At 46.1% G+C, this 15,125-nt stretch overlaps 1 protein-coding gene across 3 annotated transcripts in view; it reads right to left on the bottom strand.

Moving 5' to 3' along the window:
* The window catches only part of BAG5 (BAG cochaperone 5), a 90,341-nt gene that overhangs the window by 63,595 nt on the left and 11,621 nt on the right, over window positions 1–15,125 (bottom strand). The window contains exon 2 of one of the 3 annotated variants that reach the window (XR_004691953.2): window positions 3,963–13,909. The exons of the other annotated variants lie outside the window; for them this stretch is intronic. The gene's annotated coding sequence lies outside the window, so the exon portion shown is untranslated. Of the gene's footprint in view, window positions 1–3,962; window positions 13,910–15,125 lie in introns of those variants that run through there. 3 annotated transcript variants of the gene reach the window in all.

Below are 15,125 nucleotides of genomic sequence, written 5' to 3'. Positions count from 1 at the left end.
GAATTTCCTTTTAAGGATATTAAACACCAGCCTAACAACTGCACCCGCAGAACTGCTAATTATTATCCACCGGAAGAAGCCACAGAGTTCTTTCTAGACATGTATTTCTGTGCTATCCTCTTCTTTCACTGAAATGCGGAAAATACTCGTATCAAAGTTTGGTCACGTGCAAAATACACAATACTATTTGCATGTTTCCCCCTCTCATTCGTTTTGTTTTGGATCATTGTAAAATATTATAATCCAGGCTCTGCTTGGAAGCTCTTTCAGGAGACTCCACACTTTCATCAACATCACCATCGTTAAAATTTGTATACCACCCTTCATCCATAAATCTCAGGATGGTTCAAACTTCCCATTTTCCATTCATCACTATGGTTGCTGGACTGCAGGTCTGGCATGAAGTCTCCAGGTTTTCCTGGCCTCCTCCAGGTGGCAGGTGGAGGGCTTGAATCTCCAGATGGGCCTTTAACAACAACAAAGGTGTGGTCGAACACCTGTATTGCATGCAGAAGATTCAAGGCTCAGCCAGGGGCGTAGCAAGGGGGGCCATGGGGGCGTGCTACCCCGGGTGCCACCCTGGAGGGGGGTGACACTTGGTGTGCCCCCCTCCCCGCGACTCCCAAGCCGCCAAGCCCCGCCGCCCAGTTAAAAGCCTCGCTCCTGCTTGGCGTGCGCTTTGCTTCTTCCTGCGAGGGGCGGGCGGAGGCGAGGGACGGGCCAGGGAGGGGTGTCAGTGGCGGCTGCTGATGCCCCTCCCTGGCCCACCCCTCACCTCCACCTGCAGGAGCAGGAAGAAGCAAAGTGTGCGGCAAGCAGGAGTGAGGCTTTTTACCGGGCGGCAGGACAATGGCGCCTCCCAAGCCGCACGGTAAAAAAACCTTGCTCCGTGGCTTGCTCGCAATTTGCCGGCACTGCCGCTCCAGCGCCGTATGGACGGTGCTGGGATCACAGTGCTGGAGCGCCACCGCTGCACATGCATCACTACGTAGTGATGGCCCGCCCCCAGGTGCGCATTAGGTTTGCCACTCCCGGTGCCAGAGTTGCTCCCTACGCTCACAAGGCAGCAAAAGTGACAAGAAAGGCCTGTGCTTACTGCTTGAGACCCAGGAGAACTGCTTAAACAATGCTATCATGTGAAGCTAGGGCTGGGGAGAGCCAAGCTTAAATTCCTGTTCAGTTTACTGGGTGATTTGGGGCTTTGTTTTCTCGCAGCCTAGCCTACCACACAGGGTTGCTGTGAAGGCAAAAGGGGGGGAGGGACCATGCAAATTGTCTTGTGCTCCTTGGAGGAAAGGTGGGATAGCTATATAATGAACAAAAAAGTATGATCTGGTATAAGACAGCATGTTCCTAAAAGTAGCCTTCTGCGACCAGTGCAAATGGCGCAATTTTTCATAATTCGTTCTAATTTTTAAACTGTTTTGCAGAATTTATTCCTGTTTTGCTAATCTCCAGCAAAACTTTGCAGAGCTTTGAACCGCCAGCCCCCTGAAAACTGATTCAGTCACCTCTTGTACTTTTCAGCAAGCACGGCCAAACACTTTCAATCACATTTTCATTACCCAAAGGACTAGAAACTGGCTTTAAGAGAGAGAGAGAGAGAGAGAGAGAGAGAGAGAGAGAGAGAGAGAGAGAGAGAGAGAGAGAGAGAGAGAGAGAGAGAGAGAGAGAGAGAGAGAGAGAGAGAGACTAATAGCTGAGATTTAGGAAACCAAATCCCATTGCATCCTGTGTTTTTTGGTGCATGGGTCTAGATTATGATGGCAGAATCCAACCTTGCTTCTTCTGTTTTTTCGGTCATCACTGAGAATTTGCCCTATGACTGGCAGAGAGGGGTGCTGTGTTAAAAACCTCTTACACTCCCTTCTCAAGCATAAATGAAAGAAATCAGTCAAGCCCTGATTATAAGCATTTGTTTCTCCTTTTTTTTGTAAAGCCAGCTCCACATGCAAAGATTCGGTTCAAGGAGCATTCGAATCATAGCTGTCAGCTCAGAAACAAGAGTCTGGGGTGGTTTTTTGGGGGGGGGAGCAGGACACTGGCATTGTGTGAGGGTTGCTATGGCAATTCCAACAGAGGGGTTGCTTAATGGCCTGTATTCCCAGGAAACCTCTCAGAGAGAGGAACTGGAGCTATCACTTAGCAAAAAAAAAAAAAAAAAGCACTCCACCACCTCATATTTTAATGAATGGCATCTCTGTGGAGAATTTTTCTAAGCTGCTTTCCTTTAGAAAGAAGTGGGGGAACCAAGGTGTTTGAAGAGCACCCAGTACTCTTATCATACAAGGAAGAGGCAATATGGCCCATCCAGATAAGCGAAATAGGCTTCCAGGTGGCTCAAAGATCATAATAATAAAAAAATTGACTAGGGGACATGTTAGCTGGATAGCATAGGTTTATAAAATACTTGTAATGTTAAATAGAGAGGTGGAGACAGATATATCGATTTGAAAAACATGTACAGTGGTGCCTCGCTTAACGAATGCCCTGCTTAACGAAATTTCCGCTTAACAAAAGGTTTTTTCTAGCGGAGGTTGCCTCGCTAGACGAATTCGTTTTACGAAAAATTCGTCTAGTGAATCGCGGTTTCCCATAGGAATGCATTGAAATTCAATTAATGCGTTCCTATGGGCAAAAAAAATTCAAAAAAAATTCAATGCATTCCTATGGGATTCGCTCGACGAATTTTTCGTTATAAAAGACCCGTGGAACGAATTAAATTCGTCTAGCGAGGCACCACTGTATAATTTTTTTGCCTTGCTTGACGCCACAGACAGTGTTCCAAGTGTGAGATCCCTGAGATGTGGCCATTTTTCAAAACCCATGCAATATGTACCACCAAGTGCTATGGGTGCCATTCAACTAAATACTTAGAATCATAGAGTTAGAAGGGACCCTGGGGGATCATCTGATAGTTCAACCCCCTGCAATGCAGGGATTTGCAGCTGTCCCTTACGAGGACCGAACCTGTAACCTTGGCATTATCAGCACCATGCTCTAACCAACGGAGCTATCCCACAGCTACTTGTGCCAGCAGAACAGAATTCCCCCCTCCCCTCCTGTCTGTGGGTCCCCTGTGGTATCCCATCTGCTCCAGACCAGAAGGTTGCAGTAGAGAAACCCCAGAACAGGTTTGGGGGGCATGCCAGAGGAGAGGGGGAGACCATCCCACTGCACATTAAAAATTCCTTGCACTGACTGATGGAACATTCGCCTTAGTGCTAACTAACCCGACGTTATCTTATTCACCCAGAAGTGAAAAATGAGTTGATTTTTTAAGTAGTGTATTGTAAAGAGCAAGGCTTCCGAAAACCAGCAGTCACGTTTTGTTATGCCTGAGTTGGAGAGACACTATTGATGAGGTGCTGGCATTTAGCAATATCTGGCTAGCCAGGAGGGTAGCAGAAGAGCACCCAATTGTTTTGTTCGCAAGGTGGGGAACATTTCATTTTCCTATGTGCTGGACCACAAAGGTAGACAGTGTTCTAGGTACGCTATCATGACATGTAGCAATTTTTCTCTAGAGAGTGACAGAAGGGACATTATGTTGTTTTGTTCTCCGCTCTTCTGTTCTCCGCTGAAGTGGAAAATGAGATGAAGTACAGATAGCTGATCTTGAAAAGTGGGGCTGCTTCAGAATGAGCCATTGTATTTTTGCTACTTCTAGTGGGGAAGAGAATCACTTCCCAGGAATAAGATCCCCGACATATAGCCATTTCAGAAATGCTCCCTGCATTGATTTGCTTTGATGCAGCAGCACCTATCTTCCACACAAACAAATCACAATGGATGCTCATTAAATAGCCAACATAATCTAATCTCCCTGCAGAAAAATCCGGATGATCAATAAACAGGTTGTCTGAAAGCACCCTGAATGTGAGATTATGCATACGTAGAGTAGTAGCTGATGGTGAAGAACGAGGCTTTCTGAAAGCCAGCTATTATATTTTCCTGTCCTGTATACCTGAAGGAGCGTCTCCACCCCCATCATTTAGCCCGGACACTGAGATCCAACGCCGAGGGCCTTCTGGCGGTTCCCTCACTGCGAGAAGCAAAGCTACAGGGAACCAGGCAGAGGGCCTTTTCGGTAGTGGCGCCCGCCCTGTGGAACGCCCTCCCATCTGAGGTCAAGGAGATAAACAACTACCTGATATTTAGAAAACACCTAAAGCCAGCCCTGTTTAGGGAAGTTTTTAATCTGTGATATTTTAATGTATTTTTATCTTTGTTGGAAGCCGCCCAGAGTGGTGGGGGAAACCCAGCCAGATGGGCGGGGTATAAATAAATAAATAATATTTTCTACCCCAAGTATGAGCTCCTAAGGGTCACCAACCTTTCTGGGCCACTGGGCACATATACAAATTGGAGAAACTGTAATGGGCACCAGCCCACAGCCAAGTGCACCTGCAAGCTCCTTGTTGGCAACCCCTAAACTGTAGCAATTTCCAGCTACCAATACATATAGCATTAATGCACCAGCTTTGTTCCCACCTAGAGTGAGACAATATATGGGTAATAGAGTTAGTTTTGGAGGGTTTGGGGTTTGGTTTTGCTTTTTGCAATCAACCACAGTTTGCTGTGCCTGGCCCTGAGAGGCAGAATATTTGCAAGGAATGAGATAAAGGGGTGCAGCCATTTCTGGCTGCTATGAAAAGTGAGTGAACACAAAACCATTGCTGCGACCCTTGAGAGCAAGATTCTTAGGGGTAGCATATCCCATTTCTATAGGCACTCGTGCACCCCTCTCTATTCTTCATCCAAGAAGCATTATTGGAGTGCAAGGACTAAAGCTTCAACTTTATTTGCATAGCCGGCGGGCCATAGCATCAAAAAGACAAACACCAACAAAAAATACATTACAAATATGGTTACCAATAAAACCTATTAAAACCCAAGGTAAAAGCTGGGTTGTCATTCAGTCGATATCCCTCTGTCCCATGGGTGGCGACCTTCTCTCTGGTGGAATGTTCCGGGCCGGTTAAGTGTAGAGTCCAGCCAAATTGAAAGATTGTGAATATAACCTCGGGAGGATGGTCAGGACAAGGAGAAAGATAATAATAACCAAATAAGCAGGGGATAATAAATAAAAGTGAATTAATCTCATTCCTTGAAACTTGGCATAAATAAAAAGAATAAAATCCTAGGCGGGGAATCTCTCACTGGCCAGTCATGTCCCCCCCCCTCCCCGGCCCCCTTGAAATCTGTGAAGTGCAAGGACTCATTCCAGTCAGATAAGAATGAAAACGAAACCCTCTCAAAGAGGGTGTGAAGCAGGGCTGGTAAGGGTCTGGCTGTCGAGGGGGAGAGTCCTAAGAGCCAACTTTTCCCACCCCTGTCTGTTTCATTCAGAATTTATTCACACTCTTTGAAGACCTTAGCTATTATTACCTCAGTGCAACCACAGGCAGAGATTGCCATCTGGTGGCAGACTTGTGAGGCATTTCCATACTGAAGTTGCAATGGCTGTGCTTGATCCCTGACATACGGTAACATCACTTTTCTTGTTCTCTTGGGAAAAAGAAAAGGCTTTAATTTAGGCAGATACAGGAGGGCATGAAACATCACCCTTGGTGGAATAGCCCGCTGTCACGCAAAGCTCTGCGGAAAACCTCCCCTCCTGCCAAGTTGGGAAGAGGTGAGGTGTTCTGCCACCCGGCTTTGCCTCTGGGGGGGGGGCAGATCTCCCCTCCCCCAGTGGTGTAACAGAGCTTTGCACCAGCTTCTCCTCAAGGGAAGAGCTGGTGCAAAGCCCCACACTGCAGGGTGGAAGGGTGGGATCTGGAAATTCTATGATCCTGTGATTCTAGTTTGCACCCCCATCATGGGAGTGGCTGGGACCCTATAACACCGGTCCTGAAAGAGCTACGTTGGCTCCCACTAGTACAGTTCTGAGCACAATTCAAAGTGTTGGTGCTGACCTTTAAAGCCCTAAGTGGCCTCGGCCCTGTATACCTCCACCCCCATCATCCAGGCCAGACACTGAGTCCGAGGGCCTTTTGGCGATTCCCTCACTGCGAGAAGTGAAGTTACAGGAAATGAGGCAGAGGGCCTTCTTGGTAGTGGCATCCACCCAGTGTAATGCCCTCCCATTGGATCTCAAGGAGATACAACCTTTAGAAGACACCCGAAGGCAGCGTTGTATAGGGAAGTTTTAAATGTTTAATGCTTTATTATGTTTTCGTGTATGCTGGAGGCTGCCCAGAGGGGCTGGGGCAACCCAATCAGATTGGTGGGGGTACAAATATTGTTGTTGTTTTATTGTTATTGTTATTCGGGTGCTGTAATGCCTGAAGCTGCCCCGCAACAATGGCTAGGCAGGGCCAGATTTAGGTTTAGCTACTGAAGGTAAAGGGGCCCTTTATATGTCCAGCTGTCCTTTGTCAACAACAAATTGTCACTGTTTTTTGTGTTGAATATATGCCATATGGTAATTTATGGCCCTAATAGGTATCAAAAGCCATTTGCACATAACAAATAGGAGCCTACACAACACAAAACACTGTTGCTGTATGTAGATTTATTTTATTTGCTTATCATCTTATATTTTGGAAATGTACATCCAGGTTTTTTCCCTTTAAATTTTTTGTGGGCCCCCAAGAGAGTGGGGCCCTAAGATATAGCTTGTTTAGCTTATATGGAAATCCGGCATTGTGGCTAGGGCCTTTTTGTTCATTTATTAAATTTGTATACCACCCTTCATCCATAGATCTCGTGGTGGTTCACTTTAACAGTAATCTGAGAAGAGGAGCTGGAATTTTCCAAATGGAAAATTGGTCCATGTATCTCGCTATTACAGAAACTAACTGGCAGTGGTTTGTCTCAGTTTCAGATGAACAACATTTCCCACCATACCTGGAGAGGAGCCAGGGACCTTCTGCATGAAAATCATGAGCTGTATCAATGCATGTGGGGAATAGCTTCTTCCCTGAGTGCCGGAGAACTTCCCCTTCCTCTTGTAACAACATGGGCCGTGCTAGATCAGGCCAAAGATTCGTCTAGTCCAGCATCGTGTTCTCCCAGTGGCCAACCAGATGCCCATGGGGAGCCTGCAAGCACCATCAGTTGGTTGTTGTTTAGTCGTTTAGTCGTGTCCAACTCTTCGTGACCCCATGGACCATAGCACGCCAGGCACTCCTGTCTTGCACTGCCTCCCGCAGTTTGGTCAAACTCATGTTTGTAGCTTCGAGAACACTGTCCAACCATCTCGTCAGTTGGTACATAGAATAATATTGCCTCCAACAGTGGAGAATAGAAAATAGCCATATTGTGTTATACTGACAGCTATCAACCTGGATATTTTAAGAAGAGGGTTAGATCAATTTTTGGAGGACAGAGCTATCTCAACGGCTTGTAAGAGGAAACTCCATAGTTCAACGATGCCCTTTTGTCTGTCCAGAATTTTTCAATATTAGGCTCCATTTGATGACCCCAAGTTAGGAGACAAACTTTACTTCATCCGCTTTCCAGCCACAGTGATCTCGGTTAGTTTAATGCAATGTGTTACACAGCAGCTGCCGCTGAATACAGCTCAGAAGCCTCAATTAGCACAAAACACAGCTGCTACAACTCCAACTGGCACGACTCGTTTTACACCAGCTCTAAAATAAACAAACAAACAGAAAGCCTTCACTGGATACCTGTTAACTTCTGGTCCTAAGAAAGATCTACATTGGCTCCCAGTACGTTTCCGAGCACAGTTCAAAGTGTTGGTGCTGACCTTTAAAGCCCTTAAACGGCCTCGGTCCAGTATACCTGAAGGAGCGTCTCCACCCCCAGAAACCGAGGTCCAGTACCGAGGGCCTTCTGGTGGTTCCCTCGTTGCGAGAAGCCAAGTTGCAGGGAACTAGGCAGAGGGCCTTCTCGGTGGTGGCGCCTGCCCTGTGGAATGCCCTCCCATCAAATGTCAAAGAGAAAAACAACTACTGTACCAGACTTTTAGAAGACATCTGAAGGCAGCCCTGTTTAGGGAGGCTTTTAATGTTTAATCCATTATTGTATTGTATGTTTCTGTTGGAAGCTGCCCAGAGTGGCTGGGGAAACCCAGCCAGATGGGCAGGGTATAAATAAAATAATAATAATAATAATAATAATAATAATAATAATAATAATAATTTAAGGGACCTAAAACAGCTTGGGGCTCAAGCCCCTGCTCCCACTTCAACCTGCTTGTACTTTTAAGGCAAGAGTGGGCAACCTGAGACCAAGGGGCCAAATCGCAGAATTGAAGAGTTAGAAGGGACCCCAAGGGTCATGTAGTCCAACCCCTTGCAATGCAGGAATCTCAGCTAAAGCATCCATGACAGATGGCCACCCAACCTCTGCTTAAAAACCTGCAAGGGAGGAGGGTCCACAATGCAACCCTGCAAGCCTTTCCGTCAGCAGGGGTCCTGCTTTGCATCCTTCTTTGGTTCTTTTTGCTCAGCTGCAATGTGTCCTTGAGATCTGGCAATGCCTCCTTTGCCTTGATGGCAGGTGGGGCGTTGGGGGTGAGTGTGTGGAAAGAAGCATACTGTACAAAAGGTAAAATTCACATTCACCGCTCTGCTCCCTTCTGCCTCTGGCCCTGCTGTGCGCACACAGCATGTGGCCCCTGGAAAGCTGCCCGGAATGAAATGTGGCCCTCAGACTGAAAAGCATTCCCCACACCTGCTTTAAGGTCTCCACAAGCCCCTACCCAGGTCTCTAGGACCTCCCATAGCTCAGTTGGTTAGAGAGCATGGTGCTGATAATACCAAAATCGCAGATTCGATTCCCATATGGGGCAGCTGCGTATTCTTGCACTGCAGGGAGTTTGGGTTACATGATCCTCGGGGTCCCTTCCGGCTCTACAATTCCATGATAAGTCTCTTCCATCTGCATTGAGATGGACATTAGCTAAGCAGAGGCATGCTAGCTATGGAATGCCCCTGCAAAGGGATTTTGCTTGGCAAAAACACTGGTGCCAGGCATTTTTATTTAATTAGCCAGCTTGAAGACTTTTACCTGTTGCTTTTATTTTGTGTACCACTATATGCTTCATTTTTAAGCTTGTCTACCACCTCGACATCTCGTCTGATGAAGGGTGGTGTGTGTGTGTGTGTAAAATCATGCACCTTTGATGAATGCACCATGCCTCCTTGTGGTATTTTTAAAAACGATGGCGCCGCATGATTAATGAGCTTGCCCCCTCCGTGTTGTCACAGCAAGGGTGATAAGGATGCCACTCCTCCCTGCTCCAAAGTAACCCCTTCGTTCTGTCGGGTGACAAAGTGATATTTTATTTTCGCAGCAGACAACACGCAGATTGCCAAATCTGACTTCACTGACAAGCAGGCAGTAACTGGCAAGCGCAGCTGCCAAGGATGTTAGATGCAACCAAGCCATCTTACAACGTGTCAAGCAGTTAAAAGTAAAACACAATCATTTGTTCTTTTAACGGTTACTATCCCTTTTATGCCGATGACCTGCAGCTCAGCTTTTCTTCTTCTGATATAACTTTCATCTTCCCCTCTCATATAAAGATGGTTGTCTTGTAGCTCTTGCTTGCTGTAAGTTTCCCACTTATCTTAATGCCAGAGGTTCTTGCGACTACTCTAGAGTAACGACACTCCGCATGCTTGTCTTTAAACAGCTTTTTATTAGTGCAGGCTATTTACAGTGAGCTGGGTATGTACAACATGTCTGCTCAGTCCGATGCAGAATCCGGCACTGAACCGCCCCTTGACTTCCTCCAACATAATAGTCTTGGGACAGCAAACCTCCTTCCCCTCCTTCTCCTGCGTAATTCCGGAACCGGAGGAAAGGGTCTACGCTCTATGTTTTCCTTCTCCCCCCCCTTCCCCCCTCTCTCTTCCTTCCTCCTGTGTTGCAGGGGCTCTCCCGTGCTGCCAGAGCCCTGGCCCTCTCTCCCCACTTCCTGACTGCTTTCCTCAGCGTCCTCGCTGCCATTGCTGCTTGGGGAGGAACTGCTTCTGATGAGGGGGGGTCTCTATACTCTCTTCCCCTTATACTTAAGCTTACCGTATCCAAAATGGTTTGTTTGTTCTCCTTCTGCACTAAATTCTCTCACGCTGGGTAATACTTCTATTCTTGGTTCTCTCCCAATGCAAAACCGTGGAGTTCTCTTTGACTCCTTTCTTCTTCTTTTATTCAAGGCAGCAAAAATACTCCCCACTGGCCACTATTAAATTTCCTTCTCCAGACAACTCTTCTTTTCCAGCATAACTGCTCTAATATCCTATTTTATTCCATTCTATCTGTGGCTTTTTTTTTTCTGTGGGCCCTTCCAGACTAGTATTTTTTGCGCAGCTGCATTTTGCAACATGGTATTGGTGCAGTAATGTTGTATTAGTGGTGGATTTGTATTTAAATGAGGGGCAGATAGGGCTCATCAACCTGGGAAGGCAGCCCATCTTGGAGAACGAAAACTGATCCTAAACTTCCACTGTTGTGCCCAAATGCACAAAGCTCCTGAACTAAACACACTCCTTAGATATTATGAGCAACTGTCTGGCCTAGTTTATGCTTTTCTGGAACAGTCTCAATATGATCCTGACTGATTCTGACTTTTAAAAACACCGGAATATGATTATAGCCCAGGGTAGTATGAAGAGACAGCGTGCGTTATTTGACTCAGAAGATTAAAGGCTAAGGCAAACCTGTCTGGATTTGAAGGTGCGTGGTCAGGTGCCAGGGAGTCTAAGTCTTTAAAAAGGAAGCATATACTGTTTTCGCCAAAGCCTCATTTCAGATTGAAAGAATCCATTCCACTCTGATCATAGAATCATGGAATTGTATAATTAGGACCCAAGGGTCATGTAGTCCAACCCCCTGCAACGCAGGAATCTCAGCGAAAGCATCCATGAAAAACAGCCATCCAACCTCTGCTTAAGAACCTCCAAGGAAAGAGAGCCCACAACCTCCCGAAAGAGACCATTCCACTGTCGAGCAGCTCTTACCATCAGAAAGTTTTTTCCTGATGTTGAATTGGAATCTCCTTTCTTGTAACTTGAAGCCATTGGTTCAAGTCCTACCCTCCAGAGCAGGAGAACTCAAGGTTGTTCCCTCTTCCATGTGACAGCCCTTGAGATATTTAAAGATGGCTCTCATATCTCCTCTTAGTCTCCCTTTTTCCAGGCTAAACCTACCCAGCTCCTTCAACTAAGCACTCCTCGGTAAGGCTTAGTTTCCAGATCACTGATTATCTTGGTTGCCCTCCTCTGCACAAGTTTCAGCTTGCCAACATCCTTCTTAAATTGTGGTGCCTGGAATTGGACACAGTATTCCTGGTGTGGCCTGACCAAGGCAGAATAGAATGGTACTACCGGTATGACTTCCCTTGATCTGGACACTATATTTCTGATGATGCCGCCTAGATTAGCATTAGCTTGGGGGGGGGGGAGGTCTTGATGGTTGTTTTTCTCCCAAAATGAGAAGCTTTGAGAACACCTCTTGAGACTCATCTGCAGTAACAACGGAGTGAAGGTTCTGACAGATGCAAGTGATTTTAGCACCTAAATGCTTTGCAAACAAAGTCACAGCAAGCTATCATTGGTTCTACCACCTCCTTTGGGCAAGAGTATAATAGGCTCCATGCTTTCCAAAAAAAAGCTCCGCTGGACAGCGTAGTGGAAGAGATTGCCTCTGGAAACCTGGGCTGCTGGCACTCAATATAGGCCAGGGTTTCTCAAGCGTCGGTCTCCAGCTGTTTTTGGACTACAACTCCCATCACCCCGAGCTAGCAGGACCAGTGGCCAGAGATGATGGGAATTGTAGTCCAAAAGAACAGCTGGAGACCCACGTTTGAGAAACCCTGGAATAGGCAATACTGACCTAGATGGAACCCATAGACTGGCTCAGCATAAGGCAGTGTAATAGAAAATTATAGGGGGGAATATGAGCTCAGTTCTTTCCCCTCAAATCAGCACTGTTCACATACTATTCCTTTAGGTTCTTCTTGCTCAAGTCCATTGCCTGCTCTGCATCGCCCTCCCCCTTCTGCCTCCTGCTTCTACACTCTGTCCCTTAGGCTTCTTTACCTCTTTGGACATCACCCCAGTCTTTAACTATCCCATGTGAGATGTTTACCATCCCGAAAACTGCTTTGTAATTTTCCTTAAGAACTGAGTGGGTCTGAGGGCCAAAGTAGGTGCAACATTAGCTGCAGTTAACATGCACTTTCGTTGCTGCTGGTGTTATAAATACTCTCTCTGAAGCCACATCTCACTTTTGCAGGGAAGCCTGCATTGGCACTAATAGAGAATTGGCAGAAAGAGAAAACCTATCCCACGCCTATGGTTCAAAGGCGGCTGCAGCTTCCCTATTTACATAACCTTAAATGGGCAAGTTCACAGCATTCATGCTATTAATGTCCACATCACACCAGCTCAGCTAAGGACTTTATTGCTACAAGTGCAGTACAATAGAGGCGAATAATATATTATTTTTCAGACAGCACAGTCTTTTCCCCACTAGTGTCCCCCCAGCCCAGAGTTTGGGAATTACTGTCAAAGCAAGGATATTGCTCTGCTCCCCTTCAACTTCATTCCACACAGCAATTCTTCCTCTCCAGGTTCAGAAGACAGAGAAATTCTAATAAAACATCAGTGTTAAAGTACTTGAACAGATGTTTGTAAAGAGAACAGCTCCCACTGCTTTCAGTTGCCGGATGTTCACTGCTGACTAGCTAGCAAAATGCTCAGAGAAGCTGAAAAACTAGTACTTGTTTGTTTCCTCCTTCTGCCGCAGGCTACAGCAAAAATGCTTGCTGGGCATAACGGCTTCTTTGGGGAAATATGGCTGGACCTCTTTCTGGTTTCTGTACTAAAAACCCCATGTTAAATTCTGGCTTCTGTATAACTTTTAAGAAATAAATATGTGTAAAAAAAACACTAAAGTGGTAGTGGAACAAATAGAGCTTTGTAAAATTATAAAGCATATGGACATTTTTCTACTCTCATAATACTAGAACTTGTGGCCCATCCCAATATTTCATTCCCAAAAAGTTGTCCCCCAAATTACTGCTAAAGCCAGTAAGACTGACCAACTTTACACCGTCACCTTCTCTTCTTAAAACTTTACCTCCATTCACCAGTGTTTCAAACACAACCAGTAGTTTTATTTTCTTCCTATTTACATAAAAATGCAAGGCTGTCATCATGCTGCAGTTTGTACCACCACCAATAGGTGGCCATCCCAACTCTAACATGACAGCAGGTAGCCAAGTGAACAGTGTGGATGGTACATGGGCCACATGAGCTGTTTAATGAAAGAGGGGCACATCAATAAACCACTCTCTGAAGTGCTTCTCCCTTCCCTTAAAAGGTGGTGGGGCTTGGGACAAGCTGTGAGGGACATGGGGAGAGCTAGGAGTTGGAGGGGCAGTTTGGGTGAGTTTGAGGGGATAGGTGAGGGGGTTGGCCAAATGCAAAGGGAGGAGGGGTTAGTGGCAGCAGGCCCTACTAGTATTGAACTTTGCAGTCATTTCAGTTGCACTTGGGTAGATTACAGCTGTTTATGATGGGATTGTTCTCTCATGATCATACATATAGGAAATCAAGTAGGGGTTTTTTTCATTCGCTCATGTGTGTGTGTAGGCTTGTTTGTGTAGGCTAGCCTTACCCAATCTGGTGTCACCTAATGTTTTGGCTGCAACTGCTTTCAGCCCCGGCTAGCATGGCTGTTGTGGTTCAAAACATCTAGAGGGCATCGCATTAGGGAAGGCTGGTGTGGCCCAACCTGCTTCGCAAGTTCCTTTCTGCACTGCACTCACTCTCTGGCTTGAGGCACAGCACCATAGAAAGTCCTAATGCTTATCCATGGAAGCTGGAAATGCGTAAATGGTGCTGCCTTTCGCAGGTTAGATTCCTGGCCTTCGGTTGCTGCCATCTCTCTACGAAAGCTGCCTCTTCACTGCAAGGTCATGCCTCTGTAAGGGGACCAGATAAAAAAAGTCAGGGACCCTATCATTTTAATGAGGGATTTTTGCAGATGCAGATTACCCTGCCCCTCCAGGGGAAGCTGCACCTGCCAAAATATCCTGGTCTGTACAACTTTTAAGGGGCACAGAATCCACAATTTGCAGTTAATTCCATGGCTTCAAATAGCCTCGAGCCAAGCAGCAATCTCTTATCATTCTCTCTTCACACCCCACCTCCTAACCACACAGTAGCTTTTTACTTCCTAGAACAAGAGTCTTTGCTTCTCTCATACGCAATGAAGGGGTGTGTATGTGTGTTCCTTCCTTCTCTTCCCCTTTTGCTGTATGCCAGCTCCAGACTGAGAGCCCCGAGCAAAACCAAAGCCTCTGGCATCCCACCCCAAAAGGCAACATTTTGGGATATTTCTATTAGTTACTGCTCCTGCCAGCAGCACTTTACTGCCCACTTAGGCAGAGACCCCCAAAGCGGTACTTATTCCTGCTGGCAGTGGTTAGCAAAGAGAACACTATGCGGCAGCCTACAAAACATAGACCACTGATATTGAGGTAGGTAAACTAGGATTGCAGCCACAGACTAGTGGCTGGTTACACGCTTTATATTAATAACACATGACTCAGCTGAAGAATGCCACAGCAGTCCAAAACATGCTTGGGAGTTTTATTTAAGAGGGTGCCTGAAATCTCCTTGAGGAATGAAGTCGAAGAAACATTTGAGGTTTATTTATAAATTACTGTATCTTATTTGCATAGATCAGGACTTTTGGGGGGTATAGCTAATAAGCAAAGCAGAGATATTGTTACTTCAAAGTCAGGCTGCCACTCTTCAATGAGACGCCGACAGCAACTGATGCTTTCAGTCGAAACGGGATCTGTGAGCTCCATAAATAGAGCATTTCCCGTGAGAAAGAAGAGTTTAGAAAAACGAGACAAGCGCAACAACATACAGTGAGACATATTGCTGTGCAGAAAGCAGTCACATCCACATAAGGATAAAAACTTCTCCCCAGCCTGGGCAAGAGTACCTTTTCTGAATTCCACACCACCTGAATGCAAAACACGAGACAGTAAGGCACCCAATGCCTTCACTGTTTGGGGAGGCAGAGAAATTAATCCTTTCTTCTAGGGTAGTTGTAGGTAGGCAAGATATTGTTTCAGCCTATTGGTATCACAAAAGCAAGCAACAATCATAAGAAAAATCTAGAAT

Source organism: Zootoca vivipara, chromosome 1 (genome assembly GCF_963506605.1).
Source record: "Zootoca vivipara chromosome 1, rZooViv1.1, whole genome shotgun sequence".
Classification (NCBI taxonomy): domain Eukaryota; kingdom Metazoa; phylum Chordata; class Lepidosauria; order Squamata; family Lacertidae; genus Zootoca; species Zootoca vivipara.
The sequence above is the reverse complement of the archived record's forward strand: the minus strand, read 5'-3'. Positions and strand labels throughout refer to the sequence as shown.